Source organism: Diadema setosum, chromosome 12 (genome assembly GCF_964275005.1).
Source record: "Diadema setosum chromosome 12, eeDiaSeto1, whole genome shotgun sequence".
NCBI classification, from domain to species: Eukaryota; Metazoa; Echinodermata; class Echinoidea; order Diadematoida; family Diadematidae; genus Diadema; species Diadema setosum.
The window spans coordinates 378,205-400,897 of record NC_092696.1 but is presented as its reverse complement, the minus strand read 5'-3'; the positions used below and the strand labels follow the sequence as shown (position 1 = coordinate 400,897).

Genomic DNA, 22,693 nt, shown 5'->3' with positions numbered 1-22,693 from the left:
AAATTTTGTGTAACCGTAGTCATCCCTAATGTTTAACCCTCAGTTCATTATGAAAGAAAGAACTGGTAAGGACACTTCTGTTACATTGTTGATTTATTGAAAATAAACATAATTAAGGGATATCAAGAAAACGAGATAATACAACCGATCTCCTTATCTTCCGTGGCAGAGATTTCGACAAGACAAGATCTCAATTACTCCTTTTTGGTCTTCTTGGACAATAAAAAAGTCATTTTTTTATGAAAAGAAATGATCTCTCTGTGGCATTTATTAGTTTCTGGAATGAGGGATAGCCTGTGATGCTACTGTTGCACAAAAATAAAACAAAATAAAATAAATGAACTTAATCCATCTCTCTCTTCCCCGTATAGTCATGAGTATTTAGTGCGGTGTGCGAATTTTGCATGCTTTATACAAGACCTTTTTTTACCCCCAAAGTGGATGACGTCTTATTGGTTCAACCCTCAAAGATGTTATTATATGCATATCGCTCCTTGTATCACAACACAATGGTTATCAAACGCTGACAACAACATTAAGGAAACATAATAAAGGGGAAAATGAAGTTTGAGGATATCTCAGATGGGGAATGAGAGTTGTATAACTAACGTGATTTAACGGCTCAGTCAAGTGTCAGATGGCTGGGTCTGGACACTGTTTTACCCTTTGCTTGTTTTTGAAAACCATGAAAACAGGGCTGGCCTACCTATCATAGTATTCTCGATCCAGTAACAAATAATTAGCTGATCAGAAATGTCCCCATGAGTCCACTGGCCCCGTACCATATCGATAACATGACACAATGTTGATATTCTTATATAAATCAACACGCTTTAAATGCATTAAACCATAAAGTTAGCGATACTCTCCTTGTGAATTATGCCCTTCTTCTGTTCTTTTTGCTAAAATGGTATCCTGGATTACGACAGAGGGGAGATGTTGTTTTCATCAAACCTTAGTAAAAACAAATCACTTGACATCCGTGGCTTGGAATGCAAAAGTTAAACACATGCTCCATTCTTTTCATAAGCACTGTTCTCACATATTTATGTTCCGTCATACATACATTTTTCAATCTTTTCGTCACAAAGTGTAGCCGCGGCCGGAGGCATATGTTTTCGGGTTGTCCGTCCGTCTGTAATATTGTGTTTGGACAGCATAACTTGAGAACCAGAGATATACTAATAAAATTAGGCATATGTAAGCATGACTGGACGAAGTTGTGCCTATTTACTATTTATTGAGTGCCAATGCTCAATGTCAAAGATCAAGTGTTCATGCTCAGAATGTCACTATTTCCTCATATCTGTGCAAGAGCCAAATGTGTTGTCTTCAAACATAGAGTAAACATGTATTACGCCATAAAAAATTATATCTCGGAAATGTTACCAAGTATCTTCTTGATACATATGCATGTGCAACTTGTTTTTGTACAGCGCACGCCAAACTTGTCAACTATCTCAATGCGCTCCTTTGTAAATCAACCTCATTCTGATCTACGATTTGATGTTTTTGAATTGACTGCCAATTCAGTAGACGAGGTCTCCGATAGACAAAATATGATCTCGACCCCATTTATCTACAACCCCGTATGTCAAACCGGGTCTGCACAATAAACGTTAACATTGTTTGATTTATACATTTCTGTTCTCCGTACTATACAGTATAACAAGAACCTGAGTCGAATACAAGTAAGTAGGGTGGAGATTTAGTGCAGTGCAGTGCCAAGTCACACAGCTAGGTGATAATATATTTGTGAGCATCATGACACAATAAAAGCAGAGGTACTAGTATTATGTCCTAATACATGTAGCAAGTATTGGAACAGTGACAATCTTTTGCTGGAGTACATATCCTGTTCATCAAAATAATAGCAGTAATATCAGTAATAGTAATAATAATAATAATAATGAAAATAATAATAATAGAAATAATGAACAACATAAATACATTATATATATCATATTGTGTATCAAAAAGGACGATAACCGCTAGCATGGCTATGTCGGCGATAATTTGGTCACTCCCACAAAGGCTAACCCATTATTCATTTTTTCTCTTCATATACAGGACATGGTTTGTCACTGCGAACTATGTGTTGAATATGAACAAAGAAAATGAACTATGTGGGTTGGCCTTTTTCTTCCTTTATTGCCAATATGATGAGCATCTATTTTTTTTTTTTTTGAGAATCATTCCGTAAACACTGGTTTTAAAGGGTGGGGATCGAAAAAGTCTAAGTAGGTCCTGCCCTGTTAGTATTAATGTGCCATGATATCTTTGAATGATTTTAGTATTTGATCAAAATCTGAGCGCAAATTTAGACAAGCAAGATGAATGACAAAAGTTTATTTGGATCATCGGGTCAGCTGACCTTTTTTTTTTTCGACACTTCTTAGTCTTTATTTGAAAACAGAGTACATCTTACTGTTTTCGACCCAGTAACTGATCACTTGCTTAATCAGGAGAATCCATGACTTCACTGGTTATCATATCTATAACAGATACAATGACAAGTTAAAGCAAATGTACAAATCCAGTCACGTCAAAATGCGTTGGCCTTTTATTTTTTTTTTTTCATTACGCTCCTTATGAATAACGTACAAGCATACTTTTATCTGTACTGGGCCCCGTTTTATCAAAAGATAAAATCGATTCTAAATGTCCTTACCACACAGGTTGCCATAGACTTAGAGTTGAAATCAACTTTATAATCAATTTTAACTCTTCATAAAACAGGGCCCAGGTATCCAGGAATAGGACAGGGAGTACAATTCGTTGTCATCTATCCTTAACCCATAAATAATAATTGGATCTAATGTTTGTGACTTGAAATGCATGCACGTACTGGTGTATTGAAAGGCATATTCGAGTGTTACTCGTTTTAAGTACTCTTTTTCCATCATGCATTCTCGCTAATTTAACTCTATTTTGATTGTTACTGTTTTCATGTTGTTGTTGTTTTTTTTTTTCCACAGATTCATGATCTGGACTTGTGTCTTAGCAGAAATCATGAGCATTTAAAACTTCAGTTTTCTGGAGGAGGTGACTTGGCCCGATGGGTGTGTACCATGCCAAGTCTTCAGAAGTTCGTGCTGTCATGCCTCTACTTGCCTGATGGTTTCCTCTCAACAGCCATTGCCTTAGCATCATCCTGTCAGGTATGTAATTTATGTCCTTTGCTGTTGGGGTCGTAGAAGACCATATGTGAAAACTGATAAGGCAAATCATTATTTTCTTGAAAGATAAAATGATTTATATACATTTCTATTTCTAGCAGATCAACAACATTGTAACAGAACTAAGGTTATTTGTAACTAGTAAGGGTACTTTTTTTTTTTAAAAAATGAATGTTTTACTATAAACATAATACAATAAAAAAGGACCAGATCTGACACCTGGCCTTTTGCCTTCTGGGAACCACTTTTATTGTTTCTCTCTCTCCCTCTCTCCGTCTCTCATACCTCTCTTACGGCCATGATTAACTGCTATCTCATCGTTTACGTACGACCACTCTTGACCCAAATGATATTACTTAAGTTCGTTCGTACTATTTTAACAGATCATATTATTAGTTTATGGAGATAGACTTATACGGACATGGAATAAACAGAATTAACGTACTCTCCTATACTTGAACCACTGGCTGTGCTCACAAACCGTATATTTTTCAATTGATATTTTTAAGTAAAACTTTTTTTTTTTTTTTTTTAGTACGGAAATAAATCAAACAAACAAACAAACAGAAAAACAAACAGTCACTGGCAATATTCCATTCTTAACTCACACGTTTTATGTAAAAATGTATTGAATTATTACATGTAGGAACATTGTCCAGTCACAAACTGCAAGTGGTATCGTGGAATAGGACAGAGAGCAGATTTTGGTGTAATAGACATCGTTTGACCTTCTCACCATGACTAAAATATATGTTAACCATCAGGACATTTCCCAGGCTTCTCTATTTACTAATCAATTAAAGGGACTGTACAGTACTGGTTGAGGTAAGGGATCCATGTTTTGAACATTTTTAAGTGAGATAATGAGAAACCTCTTATGAAATATGAAAGAGCATGTAATTTTAAGAAGGATTCAACGTTTATTTGATGAAAATTGGATTTTGAAATGGCTGGGATATCCAAAAAAGTGATAATAATAAAAGGCGACATGCCACAACTTTATTAGGATCTCTTTGTTTCACCTTGTTTTGGGATATATCAGCCATTTCAAAACCGATTTTCATCAAATAAACTTTTAATACCTTTTAGAATTGCATGCTCTTTGACATCTCATAGAGTGGTTTCTGAATATCTCGCAAAATATTAAAAGCTAAATCCTCACCTCGACCAGAACTGTACACACCCTTTAATGGTCTTATGCACGTACAAATGTATCCAGTCCTTCAGAAGAATTGTTGTTGTTGTTTTTTTTTTGCTCCTTCTTTTCCAACAGATTTGCAATCTGCATTTTTATTTTAGCAGAGTCTTTGGTGATTCAAAATCTCAATCTCATGACGATTATCAATATCATTCATCGCTTGGAGGAGACTTGGGGCGCTGTGTGTGTGCCTTACCAAATCTTCACAAGTTCAGTCTGTGGTGCCCCTACTTGACCGATGATTTCCTCTCAGCAGCAGCCGCCTCAGCATCATCCTGTCAGGTATGTCATCTTTAATTACTGAACCAATTGCTCATGGTGTGTAACAGTGCCCCTCTTTTGTCAAAATGACTGACAATGTATTATTTGTTTTTTCTCTGTTTTTTTCTTTTGTAGTACAATATTGCCCGGGAAATCTGCAATATGCAAGTCCTGGAATCTAATTCATCTTTTGTTGATTGTTTCTGAACAAAGTCTATTCAATCATTCTCGTCATTTCCAACTCGATTTAATAGCGATAATTTTCGTCAAATTTACTTCAATTCATGTCATATATTTCCTGTTGTGATTTCTTTAGTTATTTGATTTTTCAGTTTTTCAACATCAATGAGTTACAACACACACGTGTACTCCACCCACTCATGAAAAACAAACATAGACACACACATATACAAACACACCCTAATCATAGTACATACGGAGACAAACACAATGAACTCTTACATAAGCGAAAACGGTGACCCATGATTTCGAGGCACATAAGTATATCATATTGTAACAAATTTGCCTCTTTGTTATTACTGAGTATTTTCACCAACTCAATCGGGATACTCGCCAAAGTATATGGCTGGCAGGCACCTCAGCTTATCGCTCACTCACTCACGGTCACTTCATACCCTCGCTCATCAGAGCAACCACCAACAATGAGCTCCCACTGCATGCACTTATTATTTAGGCCAAGTCAACAGTCAGGGTACATACCGTTCCGATGTGTTTAATCAAGGAGGATCAACTCCAATACAGCTGCAGTGTATGTCGATTCAAGTACAGAGCATAGCAAGAGAGAAGTACAGTAAACAGTATTGCAGCCAAAACAGCACCGTGGCAGGATCAGGGAGGTGAGACAACTCACCTCCCTGCACCTCCCTGGCAGGATTCAGTCTTCCCCCACTGCAATCCCCGGGCAAACTCATCAACTGTCAAGACAAGTGCACATCACTAAAGTTTATACTGACCTGACACTGGGTCAGGCACACACACACTCATGTCCCGTGTACTTTAACACATGACCTATGCCTACAGTACAGTACACACTCCAGTGCACGCTCCAGTGCACAACCCTGGACTGATCCATTACAGTGAGAGGGGTGCTCTAGGCAATTTTGTGACACAACCCTCTACCAAGATTGAAACGTCCCAGTTTCAAATTATCTGAAAACGCCACAAAATTCACAGAACGTTATTTTTTTTTTTCAAAGAAGACAAAACGAAACTATTTACAAACTCTGAGGTACGACTGACCAACACACGTATGGCAATTAAGGCATCAAGTTTAACATACAAAAATATACTTTTTTCACGTAGTATACATGTATAACATGTAAAAACATTTCTTGTCACACACTAATGTTTGGCAAACAGTTGTTTTAGCACTAAAAAAAGTATCACAACTTTAGAAAACGTATGTCACTTCCATACTTTGCATTTTGAAACACCCTGTATCACTTGGCACAAATAGTAGGAATGTGAATACAAGCATAAAACTTCATAAAAGTCACGTTTACACCTGAGGAACTTGCAGCAATTAAACTCCAGTTGTTATCATACATGTAATACAAAACAAAATCATGTCTCGTTCATGGTAACATCGAATAACTGTCAATCGTTCTGGTAGAGAAAAACAACAGTTAAAGTGAGCAGAAATAGTTGAAGAGAGGGGGAAATGTGAGGCAGAACCTATACGGATAGTCAAAAAGGAAAAAGCAAAAGTGTCAGGCCATAGAGAAGGAAAGTAGAGAATGGTAAGTTAAGACATAACATGAATACTTTCAATCTTCTAATAATCACTAGAAAACAAGATGTTTACACGTTATGTAAACAAATTTTTCCGAAGTCCAAGAACAACAAACTTAAGACAAAAATCACAAAGTACCATAAAATCAAGTACTTGCCCAGGGAGCGGACAAGATTCTCCAACAGTGTTATCAACAAACAGACTTAAAACCATAATAAACATACACCTGGCATGTAAAGAGCTAAGTTTAAATCCGGTTGTGTTTGCTCATCCAAAAACATACAAGTAACATATAAAATATATCTTAAGCACCAGTCCTGTTACCTGTCAGCTACACGGCTGCCCCCCACGGAAAAAAGCAGTAATTGACATTTTTATGAATGTTTACTTTTTTGCAAAAATGAATAGTTTACCCAATGCTCTCCAATGTTAATAGGTCAGTTTTGCAAAAACAAAAATGAAAGTGACCAAAAATGCAATTTTTCACTTTTGCAAAAAGCAGTAACTGCATCCAGTTGATTCAACTTTGCAAGTTTCCCCACGGAAGAAAGCAGTAACTAACAAAGCCCACGGAAGAAAGCAGTAACTAACAATTTAGTCTAATCATTCAGACTCTGTATAGTACTTCCTGTATATTATTTTTCCCTAATACCATTTATTTTTTCTACTATTTTTTTTAAACAATGTAAACAGCAGTTTTTTCCATAATTTAGGCGAGTAGATATAAAAAGATTGTTTCACCAGTAACTTGACTCTGCCCGCAGGGAATCATATGACAAGTTGTAGAAAAAGCTTCTTTCTGGAGACTAGCAAACCTGGCAGACTCGGTGCGCTCAGAGTGCAGAATAAATTCTGCAGCATGCATACAGTAACTAGCTAAACATTGCATCACATCACAGTCATCACTTGCACAGTATTGCAGGTCTGGTACAGTCTGAGTGATCATGCCAGTGCTAACCATGCTGTCACACAGTTTCTGCGGTCCAGGCATGCCTGTAAATGTATCATAAATTGCAGAGGAAAAGTCATGGTAGCCATGGCTTTGGCCAGAACCAGAAAATCTAGGTGAGCTGAAAATTGAATTGAGCTGAAAATTGAATTGAAGGGAGATGAGCACTAGTATTAATACACTAACGTTAGTCTAACGTTAGATGTAGGGCCTAAAGTTAGGTCTACCAGATCTAAATGTTAACTGTTTAGTGTTAGACAAAATGTCAGTAGGCCTAATCTAACGTAATAGATCTAGGTCTAGCACTAACATTGGGCATAGATCTGTAGTCTAGCTTAAGTGTAACGTCAGAGTTCGTCTAGGATCTAAGACGAAGAGACTTGACTTTAACGGTTATTGTCTAGTCCGGACTCCAACAGGGTCATGTGTTAGGGGCCAGGCCGGGCACTTCAAAGTTCAACTTCAATTACCTTATTTTTACACAGAATGCCATTCAATCGACAAGACCTATTCTAGGTCTAGCGTTAGGTCCTAGATCTTATAGATCTAGACTAACCAGAAAGTAGAAGAACTTTATAACCTGGTGGTGGTAACAATTCTCCTCCTATGGTCATGTGGCATGTGCAGTTACTGCTTTTTTCCATGGGGAAAACAGCAGACTCCTGGCCGTGAGCAGTTACTGCTTTTTTCCGTGGGGAAACTACCCAGAATCAAGGGTGAGCCACCGCAGTAACTGCATTTTCCTAAATAACATTTCAAAAATAACGGAAACATATTTTTTTTTCCTAGGTATTGTTAGACAACTAGGTATGGTGCATAATTTAATCATACCACAAAATTATTTTTGAATGTTCCTGTGTTTTTAAAGAATCTGCAAAAAACACAAAATCGCATTTATCTCAGCTCAGCAGCTATGCAGTTACTGCTTTCTTCCGTGGGGGGGGGGGGGGCAGCACTTCTCCTTTGGCAAACCTGCTTTGGCATAAGCCTAATAGACAACCCAACAGCCAAAAAGTGCACCTTTATGTGTACAATAATACATGAACACATAGTTAGTAGAGAATGAAAGTCTGTATAAAAATACATGTATACTTTAGCGTGAACACAAAAATACTATTAAAGGCAGTTATCACTTCCATTCCATCTGTGTGCTTTGTAGATGTAAACACACATTTATATGATCGGTAAAATATTTCTTTGTTACTGCAAAGAGAACTCGTACAAACCGAACTTTTCGTAAAGTATTCCTTTACCATGTATCAAAACAAGGCATAACAACAGCATTACTAAACAAAACAGAAATGTTTTTGAATACTGGTGTACCATATTTACAATATTTACAACATATCAACCTTATCAATGCATATAACCTGTAACAGAAAAGATACAGAGAGGGAGAGAGGAAGAGATGGGGAGAAAGAGAGCAAGCAAGAGAGAGAGAAGAGGAGAATAGGTAAGGTTAGAAACAGGTTCAGAAAAGAAACTAGACTCGGAATTTGTCAACACTGACAAATTAGGTGATCCGATCTTTTCGAAAATCAATGATTTGAGATCCCAATATAGGCATGACCATACAGGTTTCATCTGTGTTAAGGGACATTGGCCGTGTGATGTTTGAGTAGCATACTATGTGCTCCCAGAAGGTGAATTGCGGCTTTTTGTCCCCGCCGAACGAGTTCGAGCAGGGGACTATGAAACGGGCTCCGTACGTGTGTGTGTCCGTGTGTCCGTCCGTGTGTCCGTCCGTCCGTCCGTCCGTGTGTCCGTGTGTGCGTCCGTGTGTGATCAAAATGTTCAAAATGCTACTCCTTCGCCATTTCTAACCCGATTTTGATTCTGTTTGCTTTATATGATAGCACTACATGGGAGCTTTGAAACTTCTATACAGAATTTCAGTTGTGACCTTTGACCTTGACCTTTGACCTATATTGTACATTTTGCTTCAAAATGCTACTCCTTCGCCATTTCTAACCCGATTTTGATTCCGTTTGCCTTATATGATGGCACTAGGTGAGGGCTTCAAAACTTCTACACAGAATTTTGACCTTTGACTTCTTTGACCTTTGACCTTGATTTTTGACCTAAATTATACATTGCCTACAAAATGCTACTCCTTCGCCATTTGTAACCCGATTTTGATTCCGTTTGCTTTATGTGATGGCACTAGGTGAGGGCTTCAAAACTTCTACACAGAATTTTGACCTTTGACTTCTTTGACCTTTGACCTTGATTTTTGACCTGTATTGTACATTTTCCTACCAAATGCTACTCCCTCGCCATTTCTAACCCGATTTCGATTCCGTTTGCTTTATGTGATGGCACTAGGTGAGGGCTTCAAAACTTCTACACAGAATTTTGACCTTTGACTTCTTTGACCTTTGACCTTGATTTTTTTACCTATATTGTACATTGGCTACAAAATGCTACTCCTTCGCCATTTCTAACCCGATTTCGATTCCGTTTGCTTTATGTGATGGCACTAGGTGAGGGCTTCAAAACTTCTACATAGAATTTTGACCTTTGACCTCTTTGACCTTTGACCTTCATCTTTTTACCTATATTGTACATTTTGCTACTGAATGCTACTTCCGGCGGGGACATATATTACGCACCGCGTAATTTCTACTTTTCCTTGTTTTTCCTGTGGTTATACCGCGGAAACAATAGAATAATCCCCCGAGAACAAAAGAATCGGAGGACGAGAACAATAGGTGGCTTCATTTTCAGCGGTTATGTGGAATGAAGAGAACAATAGAAATCGATGAGAGAACAATAGGTGGCTTTCCATTTGGTGGTTATGTCCAGGACCGGCATCCAACCGTATCACGACAAGTCTGGACAGGTGTGCGCGTGACTGCGGAAAAAGTGACGCGTACACAGTTTGAGGGTTGTTAAATACATAATTTTCCATTTGCAGATGACACAAAAACCCAGCTTGTGCTTCAAAATGGTTCTGAGACTTTTCTGAGGCTTTCTCCCATCATGTTCCGAAGTCGTCCTATAAAGGCTTTTTCATATTGCTAGCTACAGGTTATACGCTATGACAAAAAAAAAAATGATAAACCCGCTTGTTGTTGTTGTTTTTAGATATTTGTTGATTGATTCGTATTGCTCTTCTTGAGAAACGATAGAACGAACTCAACGAATGTTGAGTTTGAACGAACGAATGATCACTACAAATTATGATTGTTTCAGGTGTCGTATAGTAATTCTCATGTTATCGTGAAAATGTGTTCATGTTCGACGTAGTGGCCCTTCCAAAGAGTTAGCCATCAAAGCGGCTAAGAGACCTAACGAAGGAAATGAGTGTCAGTCAGTTTTGTCATTCTCGTTAAGGTGACGACAAAGCAGTTCAATCCGAGGAGCGAGGGAGGTGGGAGTTATCGAGAGAAAGTGTTCTACAGATAAATCGATCGGACAGTACCTGTTCATCCTCCATTCTCGGCCATTTTGATGGGCAGTCAAAGTGTCCGAAATAGGACAGTGCGGGTGTGACGTCACAGTAAACCTCTCCTTTTGAGTACCTTTTGTGAATGAGATACGTTGAGACGTGTTCTCGAGGTGTGTAAATAGGGTGTATACAAACCGATCGCCACGATCGCAGACGTCTGAGAAGGTAAGCCATATAGATTATGTCAGCATCTCATTTCATTACGAATATGGGATAATCCAAAATTATCCGCAGCTATCCCGCAAACAGTAGTCATGTAGTGGTGGAAGAACTAACGGGATCCTTACAAACGGTGCTTTCATCCGATGGCCATTATTTTTTAGAATAAAAAATGAGGAACCTACGATCGGTGTATGCATGGACAGTCACATGACACGCTTTAAGTTTATGACTACGAGTGAAAGTGAACTTTGTTGACAGACTGTACCACTCGATTATAGTGAACTTTGTTGACAGACTGTACCACTCGATTGTACTTCACATTATTGTGTTGATATGTTTTATCTGCAATAATCAATGCTTCGTGCACATTTTGAAAGAAGTTATCGTGTATATATTACAGGAATGTTCCGTTTAAGCAGCGATTGACAGCTGTGAGGCCACATTAACAAAATAGAACTCATAATTGTCGATGATTGTAACGCAAATGATGATATTTATAATGAATCTGCTGATAATGCCGGATACGGAGACTGTGAGCCGTTCATTTTTGCAGTACTATACACCGCGTTGTTACGATGTCAATAACATTGTACAACGGTAAATGAGTTATTAACCCGTGATACAAACTTAAATGTCGGGATAGAGGGACCATGTTATTTACTCTGCATATGCATGACTGGGCAACGATTGTACATCACACGCAGACAACAATGTCAATGGTATATACCGACGAGTAAAAGGTAATTATAGCCTTGCCACGGAAGAGGGCTAAAGAAATATACTTATTATTATCATTCATTAATTGATATTTTAGGATAAGACAAGCAATAGTGAAATGAAAACTGTAGATAAACAGTGTTCATACAACTTGAATACAGCTTACAGGACGGTGACGTGTAAAACAACACAACATTCGCGCGTTCGTTTTTGTTTGTTTTTCTTATTTCAAATATAGACCGCATCGTCCATCAAACATCTAAAGTTCAATCAGTCTGTTTCATCTGCGTGCATTCAAACACGGATCTCTATCCCTCTGAGTCAGGATTAAGTTGTAAGTCGAAAACTTTCACTCGTTAAAGTCCCTACAACTTCGTACATCTTTGAAGATTGTGTCAAAAGGAGGCCTCGCATTGGTGTTTTCCTTTGACATTATAAGTTTATATATTTCTTTGTTTCGTGATAATCTGAGAGTGTCTGGCGGCTAGTGCTGTATATTATACCCTACAAACGGCAATACTGAAAGTCTTGCGTGTTCGAACGGATGGAAAGAGTTCAGCATGACGGGTTCATGCCAGGACAGGCATTCAACACTTGTCCATACGAGTGTATTACATCTCTTTTGTTGAGAACAATACAAATTATCGATCGTAGACATTCCTTGTGCTCGTTTCACCACCATCAGCTCAGTCCCCTTGCTGGTCCCTAAACACTTGAATAACCACTGTCGCCCATAGCAACCAGGTACTCATACACTCCCCTCGCTGGTATAGGGCTAGATATGAATAGTAAGTTAAATTGTCATGTACTCGTTGAATGAACAACAGACAACGACCCATCTTTCTTGAAAAGTGAATAATTATGTTCCATTCGTTGCACGATTGGTCTTCCGTTCGAGGTATTCAAAGCTGAAATCTGATAAATATTTAAGATGCAGAGAACTAGTGACAATAATCGTACGTATAGTATGTGTTTGCAGAAGTAGAAGGCGACTACAGGATATGGGGTGGTATATGGTTCTTTTAGGTAAAAAGCCATTCGCACATTTCTTCTAACTGGGAAAGTTCGCTGTAGTTCCTTTCCACCATGACTCGTCCTGAGCTTAATGATTTTAAACCTGTAAGGCTATTCGGGAATATCTTGAGGTATAATGATTGTGTATACATTCTGCTGATGTGCGTGCCATTTAGACACAATAACCTAAACTCTGAAATTGCTCCGACAGAGATTTTTAGACTCGTGTAAACGAGTACACAACATATTTGTCGATATTTTGTATGCTTCTCCGCGTATAACACACGGTAGACTGTATTACTATGTTCGGAACGAAGAGTCGTTCCGTTTCACCTGAAAGCCGTTAGATCTATAGGCCTTCCTGCCGAAAATGATTAACACGAGATTGAAGTATATTCGATTAATACCATAAACGTTGAATTTAGAGCAGACTCATAATAAGGTATTTGTGTGTTTCAGGGCTAAGTGTATTTTGTTGACCAGCTTAGATCAAAGGTGGTATTACACCAGCATCAGGAGTGACCATGTTTGGGTAAAATCAGGAGAAACGGAAGAAGATGAACTGAGAAAGATAACATACTTTTTGACCCGCATTGAACATAAGACTCGGCCTCACCCATGTTGCGTTCTTTTCTTTTTTCGACTACATGCATTAGCGACCCATCAGTAACTGTAAGATCAGATCCATGAACCTGACGTGAAAACAAACGTAATGAAATCATGACATGCAGCTCTCTTGAGTCACCTTATGGTACATTATTTTTCTTTGAGAATTTAAGACTATCGATGTAACTTGTTTGAACTTTCATGGGCGTTACTTGTGTATACGTGATATTGGTTTTAGGTTATGGTTGTGTCGGTCAAAATGATTTTGTTAACTACAATATCGCCATGAAAACATCAAACAGTCGAAGGATGCACGACAGTCCTTTGATTTACACAAGTAGGGTTAAGTCATGTCAAGTCATTTTTTTTTAAATGAACCTGTTGGTTTTCCTTTCAGCAGTGTTTGGTCAGTCGTTTATTTACATTATAGTATCCCAATCTGTAAGATTTCATTTGCGTAACCTCGGCTCAATTCGGAGTTATTTAACTAGATCAGCATGCAGCCGAAAAACTGATGTATGCTCTTATTTCGTCTCGTCTAGATTTCTGCAATTCTCTGTTTTGCAGCCTTCCACAAAAAAGAACTAAGTAAACTGTAACGTCTTCAGAATTGTGCCGCTAGATTACTTACTTTCAAGAAGAAAACTGTGCATACTACCCCAATACTTCGGTCCCTACACTGGCTTCCTGTAAAAAAACGTATTAACTTCAAGATTCTTCTTCTTGTTTACCGTACATTGCACAAATTTGCCCCTGTCTACTTTCAAAATACTCTTCATCTTCACCAACCACCACGTAATCTCCGTTCATCAAACTCGCTAAAATTACAGGTACCTCGAATCAAGTATAATTGGGGGATCGGGCTTTTTCATATATGGGCCCAAAACTATGGAATGGCCTACCAAAATCCCTTAGAGAAACATCTTCCATTGATGGTTTCAAAAAGAATCTCAAGACATATATTTTCAATTTAAATTAACAATATTGTATACCTGTATGTATAGTATGTGTACGTATATAGGCCTTGTTGGTTGTTGGTTTATTGTCTTATTATTTTCTGTGATACTGTTGTAACGTGACACAATTACGTACTCTGTGCTATAGCGCCTTGAGTATCTTTTTTAGGTAGAAATGTGCGCTTTATAAGAGTCTCACTATTATCATTACTATTATTATAGCCATGGCAACAGCAAATACACGCAAAATTGGTCATTCTCGCATTATAAGCGTGATATTATAAATCAGGACAATCATTTTTAGCTGTATGATCGTGTTGTTCGTGACAATCGTTGATTGTGTGGTTTAATCATGTTGTCACTGTGTTAACAAGATATGAACATGTCGATTTCCCTTACTGTCTATGATCAGTCGTTTATTTGTTTACATTATCGCCATGGTAACAGCAAATACACTCAAAATTGGTCACTCTCGCATTATACGCGTGATAATATCGTGACGATTTTAGCTATGATCGTGTGTTATCGATTGTTTTAGTCATGTTGTCACTGTGTTAACAAGATATGAACATGTCGATTTCCCTTCTATGATTAGTCGTTTATTTGTTTACATTATCGCCCTGGCAACGACAAATACACGCAAAAAAAAAAAAAAAATGGTCACTTGCTATCGATACGTGATATCCTGGTGGTTCTATATCGTCGTGCTGTTCGTGACAATCGTTGATCGACACAAGCGCACAAGCATGGTTTAGTTTCACATTATAATCATTTTTAATAATGGTCAGTCGTTTATTTGTTAACATTATCGCCATGGCAACAACAAATACACACAAAAATGATCACTCCTTGTACACGTGTTATTATCGTGATGGTTTAAGACTAATATGATTGTGTTGTTTCTGACGAGCTTGACACAGACTTCATTTAGTTATACGTTGTCATCGTGATAATTATCCTGAGGAACATGGTTTCCCTTGCGGTCATATGGTCAGTTGTTGTTGTTGTTGTTTGCTTACATTATCGCTATGACGACATCATGTACACGCCAAATGGTCACTTGCGCATTGCATACGTGACATTAGTTTAAGGTTTTGGTCGTGTTGTTCATGAAAATCGTTGATCTTCACATGAGTGCTTTATTCATATTGCCGTTTAAAGAACTGAAATTTCCGGGCTTTCTTCTTTGTTTTTTTTTTTCTTATGATAGGGTCTACTGTTAGCCTTTTATTTGTTTACGTTATTGCTATGGCAACAGCAAATACACACCAGTGAATGGTCAAATGCAAAATGGTTTTACGGGATTGTGGAAAAAACACTACAGTGCTTACTTTACAAGCACGCATGCTCCAAGGAGGACGTGTAGTCATTTTTGAGCTGTCGAAGTATGATTTATTTATTTCATCATCGAAGTTAAACACGTAGTTCCTACATGAAAGCACAGTCTTAGACAATTTACTCTTTAAACCTGACTCAAACTACATATGCAACGTCCATTCATATTACGACATTGCTATCATAACTCATTGAGATCAATGCAAGATGAGATGGTTCTGTTACACAGGTAGTCCAATGGGTCATGACCGGAGAAGTTATTCCGAAGCCCTTAGAAAGTGCCAACATACTGTAAGCAAACTTGTAAGCAAACTATTGATCTGTCCTAAAGTCTATTGTTCGATTCTACTCGCTCTCTTTTGTACCTTGTATGAAGTCTTTAAACCAGTGATGATGTATCCAGACAAGTTTTGACAACTTCGATATCATCGTCTTCCAATAAGTGCTTGATGTCCCAACAAGATTCACACACGGTGACGAGACATCGTGACGCACACACAATAACCATGTCATATTGAAGCGCGCACATCAAACTCAAAGTATACGCATTTCCTATACATATATATTTTTCTTACGAGTGACATGTACCTCATGAATGTAAAATGAAATGAGATGTTTGTCGGGGACCTATAAAAAATGAAATGAAACACGTATATGAAAGTTATCTTTATCATTTTTTTCACTGTATTACAGTCAAGCTTACAGTGCGAAGGCTGCGGTTATTATTTCCTGCGCATAATCATTGCAACAATGCTTGATATTTTCGATGCAAGACATCCTCAGGCTTCATGACTTATGTTCAAAATAACTGAGCTGCCAGTTGTATTCTTTTTACAAGTCTTTATAGAATAATTGTTTGATATTGCTCTTCGGAGTCAAATACAATATTTTCATCATTTCTTGCGGTATACAGACTTATAAACGCAGTGTCTGTCCAATCTTTAAGAACGTTGTATTCATGTTTATACACCTGAAAAAAAAAAAAAAAACAACTTTGTATTTAACTCACTTCGCCATGTTCGCATGCATATTAGTGTGACTGGAATATTATATCCAACTTAGGATGTCGCGTATTCAAACAAATGCTATGGTTGTTGTTGTAGTCCTTTCCTTCGCCTCATTGGTCCAATGTTCACGTGACTTGAGTGTCTTTTGTATTGTATGTTACGATTCTTTTCTTTCCCTGACAGTGCCTTCTGAATTTGTCTGATTGTAAAGAAATGGTAAACACGCGACATTATAGTATAGATGCTTTGTTTATGATATCACTTTTTTTGTATATATGGCGATCAGTGTACTTGATGAGTTGACGACCAAGCTAACAGTTCAAACAGGTCAAGATGATTGTGTCACTTTCCAACTTTTCTGTAGGGTTGTAGATGTGAGTTGCTTTGCTTTGTCTTTCCATTGATTTTTCTGTATTAGATTTTTCTGTATACTGTTGCTTTCCAACTTTTCTATAGGGTTGTACATGTGAGTTGCTTTGCTTTTTTCTTTCCATTGATTTGTCTGTATATAGTTTTACAAGTTGTACTAGATCGAGGTGGACAATAATACACCCGCTACTCAAACACATACAAGCAACCGCACATTATTGAACACACTCAGTAAATAGCACGAATACGATTTCAGGCGCTGTATATACGAACATAGCATTTTTGTTGGAAACTCTTGTCTATTAATTTCTTTACGCTGTAGACACTAGTAATACTAATGATCATTTATGATCTATCGAAATGTGGTTTGTTATCAAGGTATCTTCATTCACTTATAGAACGTAATGATTCGAACGAGCGCTCGAATATGATTAAAGCGTTGTTTGTTGATATTTGGATAGCAATGCCAAGACTTACAAGATAACAGACCTATCATCACGCATTGACCACATAGCCGTGCATGACAAAAACTTGTCTGGAACTGTTTACACTTTCACCTGTCTCCAGCGGCCACTGAAAAATCCCCCCGAGAGAAAGGTCCCGTTAAAGACCCTGTGTATAGCAGACAAAAAAGACAGACACGAAGAGAAAGAGAGAGAGAGAGAGAGAGAGAGAGAGCGAGAGAGAGAGAGAGAGAGAGAGGGAGAGAGAGGCGAACCATTATTAAACACTATGTCCATAGAGGCTACACACTATACCAGGGACACCTCACATAGAGAATAAGGAAGTCCAATCGCACCCATTGTTATGCTAATAACGTTACATCATCGCACCCATTGTTCGTGGTCACTCAAGCATTTGGGTCTGATTGGACTTCCTTATTCTCTATGTGAGGTGTCCCTGGTATAGTGTGTAGCCTCTATGGACATAGTGTTTAATAATGGTTCGCCTCTCTCTCCCTCTCTCTCTCTCTCTTTCTCTCTCGCTCTCTCTCTCTCTCTCTCTCTCTTTCTCTTCGTGTCTGTCTTTTTTGTCTGCTATACACAGGGTCTTTAACGGGACCTTTCTCTCGGGGGGGATTTTTCAGTGGCCGCTGGAGACAGGTGAAAGTGTAAACAGTTCCAGACAAGTTTTTGTCATGCACGGCTATGTGGTCAATGCGTGATGATAGGTCTGTTATCTTGTAAGTCTTGGCATTGCTATCCAAATATCAACAAACAACGCTTTAATCATATTCGAGCGCTCGTTCGAATCATTACGTTCTATAAGTGAATGAAGATACCTTGATAACAAACCACATTTCGATAGATCATAAATGATCATTAGTATTACTAGTGTCTACAGCGTAAAGAAATTAATAGACAAGAGTTTCCAACAAAAATGCTATGTTTGTATATACAGCGCCTGAAATCGTATTCGTGCTATTTACTGAGTGTGTTCAATAATGTGCGGTTGCTTGTATGTGTTTGAGTAGCGGGTGTATTATTGTCCACCTCGATCTAGTACAACTTGTAAAACTATATACAGACAAATCAATGGAAAGAAAAAAGCAAAGCAACTCACATCTACAACCCTTCAGAAAAGTTGGAAAGTGACACAATCATCTTGACCTGTTTGAACTGTTAGCTTGGTCGTCAACTCATCAAATACACTGATCGCCATATATACAAAAAACGTGATATCATAAACAAAGCATCTATACTATAATGTCGCGTGTTTACCATTTCTTTACAATCAGACAAATTCAGAAGGCACTGTCAGGGAAAGAAAAGAATCGTAACATACAATACAAAAGACACTCAAGTCACGTGAACATTGGACCAATGAGGCGAAGGAAAGGACTACAACAACAACCATAGCATTTGTTTGAATACGCGACATCCTAAGTTGGATATAATATTCCAGTCACACTAATATGCATGCGAACATGGCGAAGTGAGTTAAATACAAAGTTTTTTTTTTTCAGGTGTATAAACTTGAATACAACGTTCGTAAAGATTGGACAGACACTGCGTTTATAAGTCTGTATACCGCAAGAAATGATGAAAATATTGTATTTGACTCCGAAGAGCAATATCAAACAATTATTCTATAAAGACTTGTAAAAAGAATACAACTGGCAGCTCAGTTATTTTGAACATAAGTCATGAAGCCTGAGGATGTCTTGCATCGAAAATATCAAGCATTGTTGCAATGATTATGCGCAGGAAATAATAACCGCAGCCTTCGCACTGTAAGCTTGACTGTAATACAGTGAAAAAAATGATAAAGATAACTTTCATATACGTGTTTCATTTCATTTTTTATAGGTCCCCGACAAACATCTCATTTCATTTTACATTCAAGAGGTACAATTGTACATGTCACTCGTAAGAAAAATATATATGTATAGAAAATGCGTATACTTTGAGTTTGATGTGCGCGCTTCAATATGACATGGTTATTGTGTGTGCGTCACGATGTCTCGTCACCGTGTGTGAATCTTGTTGGGACATCAAGCACTTATTGGAAGACGATGATATCGAAGTTGTCAAAACTTGTCTGGATACATTATCACTGGTTTAAAGACTTCATACAAGGTACAAAAGAGAGCGAGTAGAATCGAACAATAGACTTTAGGACAGATCAATAGTTTGCTTACAAGTTTGCTTACAGTATGTCGGCACTTTCTAAGGGCTTCGGAATAACTTCTCCGGTCATGACCCATTGGACTACCTGTGTAACAGAACCATCTCATCTTGCATTGATCTCAATGAGTTATGATAGCAATGTCGTAATATGAATGGACGTTGCATATGTAGTTTGAGTCAGGTTTTAAGAGTAAATTGTCTAAGACTGTGCTTTCATGTAGGAACTACGTGTTTAACTTCGATGATGAAATAAATAAATCATACTTCGACAGCTCAAAAATGACTACACGTCCTCCTTGGAGCATGCGTGCTTGTAAAGTAAGCACTGTAGTGTTTTTTCCACAATCCCGTAAAACCATTTTGCATTTGACCATTCACTGGTGTGTATTTGCTGTTGCCATAGCAATAACGTAAACAAATAAAAGACTAACAGTAGACCCTATCATAAGAAAAAAACAAAGAAGAAAGCCCGGAAATTTCAGTTCTTTAAACGGCAATATGAATAAAGCACTCATGTGAAGATCAACGATTTTCATGAACAACACGACCAAAACCTTAAACTAATGTCACGTATGCAATGCGCAAGTGACCATTTGGCGTGTACATGATGTCGTCATAGCGATAATGTAAGCAAACAACAACAACAACAACTGACCATATGACCGCAAGGGAAACCATGTTCCTCAGGATAATTATCACGATGACAACGTATAACTAAATGAAGTCTGTGTCAAGCTCGTCAGAAACAACACAATCATATTAGTCTTAAACCATCACGATAATAACACGTGTACAAGGAGTGATCATTTTTGTGTGTATTTGTTGTTGCCATGGCGATAATGTTAACAAATAAACGACTGACCATTATTAAAAATGATTATAATGTGAAACTAAACCATGCTTGTGCGCTTGTGTCGATCAACGATTGTCACGAACAGCACGACGATATAGAACCACCAGGATATCACGTATCGATAGCAAGTGACCATTTTTTTTTTTTTTGCGTGTATTTGTCGTTGCCAGGGCGATAATGTAAACAAATAAACGACTAATCATAGAAGGGAAATCGACATGTTCATATCTTGTTAACACAGTGACAACATGACTAAAACAATCGATAACACACGATCATAGCTAAAATCGTCACGATATTATCACGCGTATAATGCGAGAGTGACCAATTTTGAGTGTATTTGCTGTTACCATGGCGATAATGTAAACAAATAAACGACTGATCATAGACAGTAAGGGAAATCGACATGTTCATATGTTGTTAACACAGTGACAACATGATTAAACCACACAATCAACGATTGTCACGAACAACACGATCATACAGCTAAAAATGATTGTCCTGATTTATAATATCACGCTTATAATGCGAGAATGACCAATTTTGCGTGTATTTGCTGTTGCCATGGCTATAATAATAGTAATGATAATAGTGAGACTCTTATAAAGCGCACATTTCTACCTAAAAAAGATACTCAAGGCGCTATAGCACAGAGTACGTAATTGTGTCACGTTACAACAGTATCACAGAAAATAATAAGACAATAAACCAACAACCAACAAGGCCTATATACGTACACATACTATACATACAGGTATACAATATTGTTAATTTAAATTGAAAATATATGTCTTGAGATTCTTTTTGAAACCATCAATGGAAGATGTTTCTCTAAGGGATTTTGGTAGGCCATTCCATAGTTTTGGGCCCATATATGAAAAAGCCCGATCCCCCAATTATACTTGATTCGAGGTACCTGTAATTTTAGCGAGTTTGATGAACGGAGATTACGTGGTGGTTGGTGAAGATGAAGAGTATTTTGAAAGTAGACAGGGGCAAATTTGTGCAATGTACGGTAAACAAGAAGAAGAATCTTGAAGTTAATACGTTTTTTTACAGGAAGCCAGTGTAGGGACCGAAGTATTGGGGTAGTATGCACAGTTTTCTTCTTGAAAGTAAGTAATCTAGCGGCACAATTCTGAAGACGTTACAGTTTACTTAGTTCTTTTTTGTGGAAGGCTGCAAAACAGAGAATTGCAGAAATCTAGACGAGACGAAATAAGAGCATACATCAGTTTTTCGGCTGCATGCTGATCTAGTTAAATAACTCCGAATTGAGCCGAGGTTACGCAAATGAAATCTTACAGATTGGGATACTATAATGTAAATAAACGACTGACCAAACACTGCTGAAAGGAAAACCAACAGGTTCATTTAAAAAAAAAAAAAATGACTTGACATGACTTAACCATACTTGTGTAAATCAAAGGACTGTCGTGCATCCTTCGACTGTTTGATGTTTTCATGGCGATATTGTAGTTAACAAAATCATTTTGACCGACACAACCATAACCTAAAACCAATATCACGTATACACAAGTAACGCCCATGAAAGTTCAAACAAGTTACATCGATAGTCTTAAATTCTCAAAGAAAAATAATGTACCATAAGGTGACTCAAGAGAGCTGCATGTCATGATTTCATTACGTTTGTTTTCACGTCAGGTTCATGGATCTGATCTTACAGTTACTGATGGGTCGCTAATGCATGTAGTCGAAAAAAGAAAAGAACGCAACATGGGTGAGGCCGAGTCTTATGTTCAATGCGGGTCAAAAAGTATGTTATCTTTCTCAGTTCATCTTCTTCCGTTTCTCCTGATTTTACCCAAACATGGTCACTCCTGATGCTGGTGTAATACCACCTTTGATCTAAGCTGGTCAACAAAATACACTTAGCCCTGAAACACACAAATACCTTATTATGAGTCTGCTCTAAATTCAACGTTTATGGTATTAATCGAATATACTTCAATCTCGTGTTAATCATTTTCGGCAGGAAGGCCTATAGATCTAACGGCTTTCAGGTGAAACGGAACGACTCTTCGTTCCGAACATAGTAATACAGTCTACCGTGTGTTATACGCGGAGAAGCATACAAAATATCGACAAATATGTTGTGTACTCGTTTACACGAGTCTAAAAATCTCTGTCGGAGCAATTTCAGAGTTTAGGTTATTGTGTCTAAATGGCACGCACATCAGCAGAATGTATACACAATCATTATACCTCAAGATATTCCCGAATAGCCTTACA

The 22,693-nt window shown here is 37.8% G+C and overlaps 1 protein-coding gene across 1 annotated transcript in view; it reads left to right on the top strand.

Moving 5' to 3' along the window:
- LOC140235600 (uncharacterized) overlaps positions 1-22,693 on the top strand; it is a 203,731-nt gene that overhangs the window by 94,628 nt on the left and 86,410 nt on the right. The window lies entirely within an intron of this gene.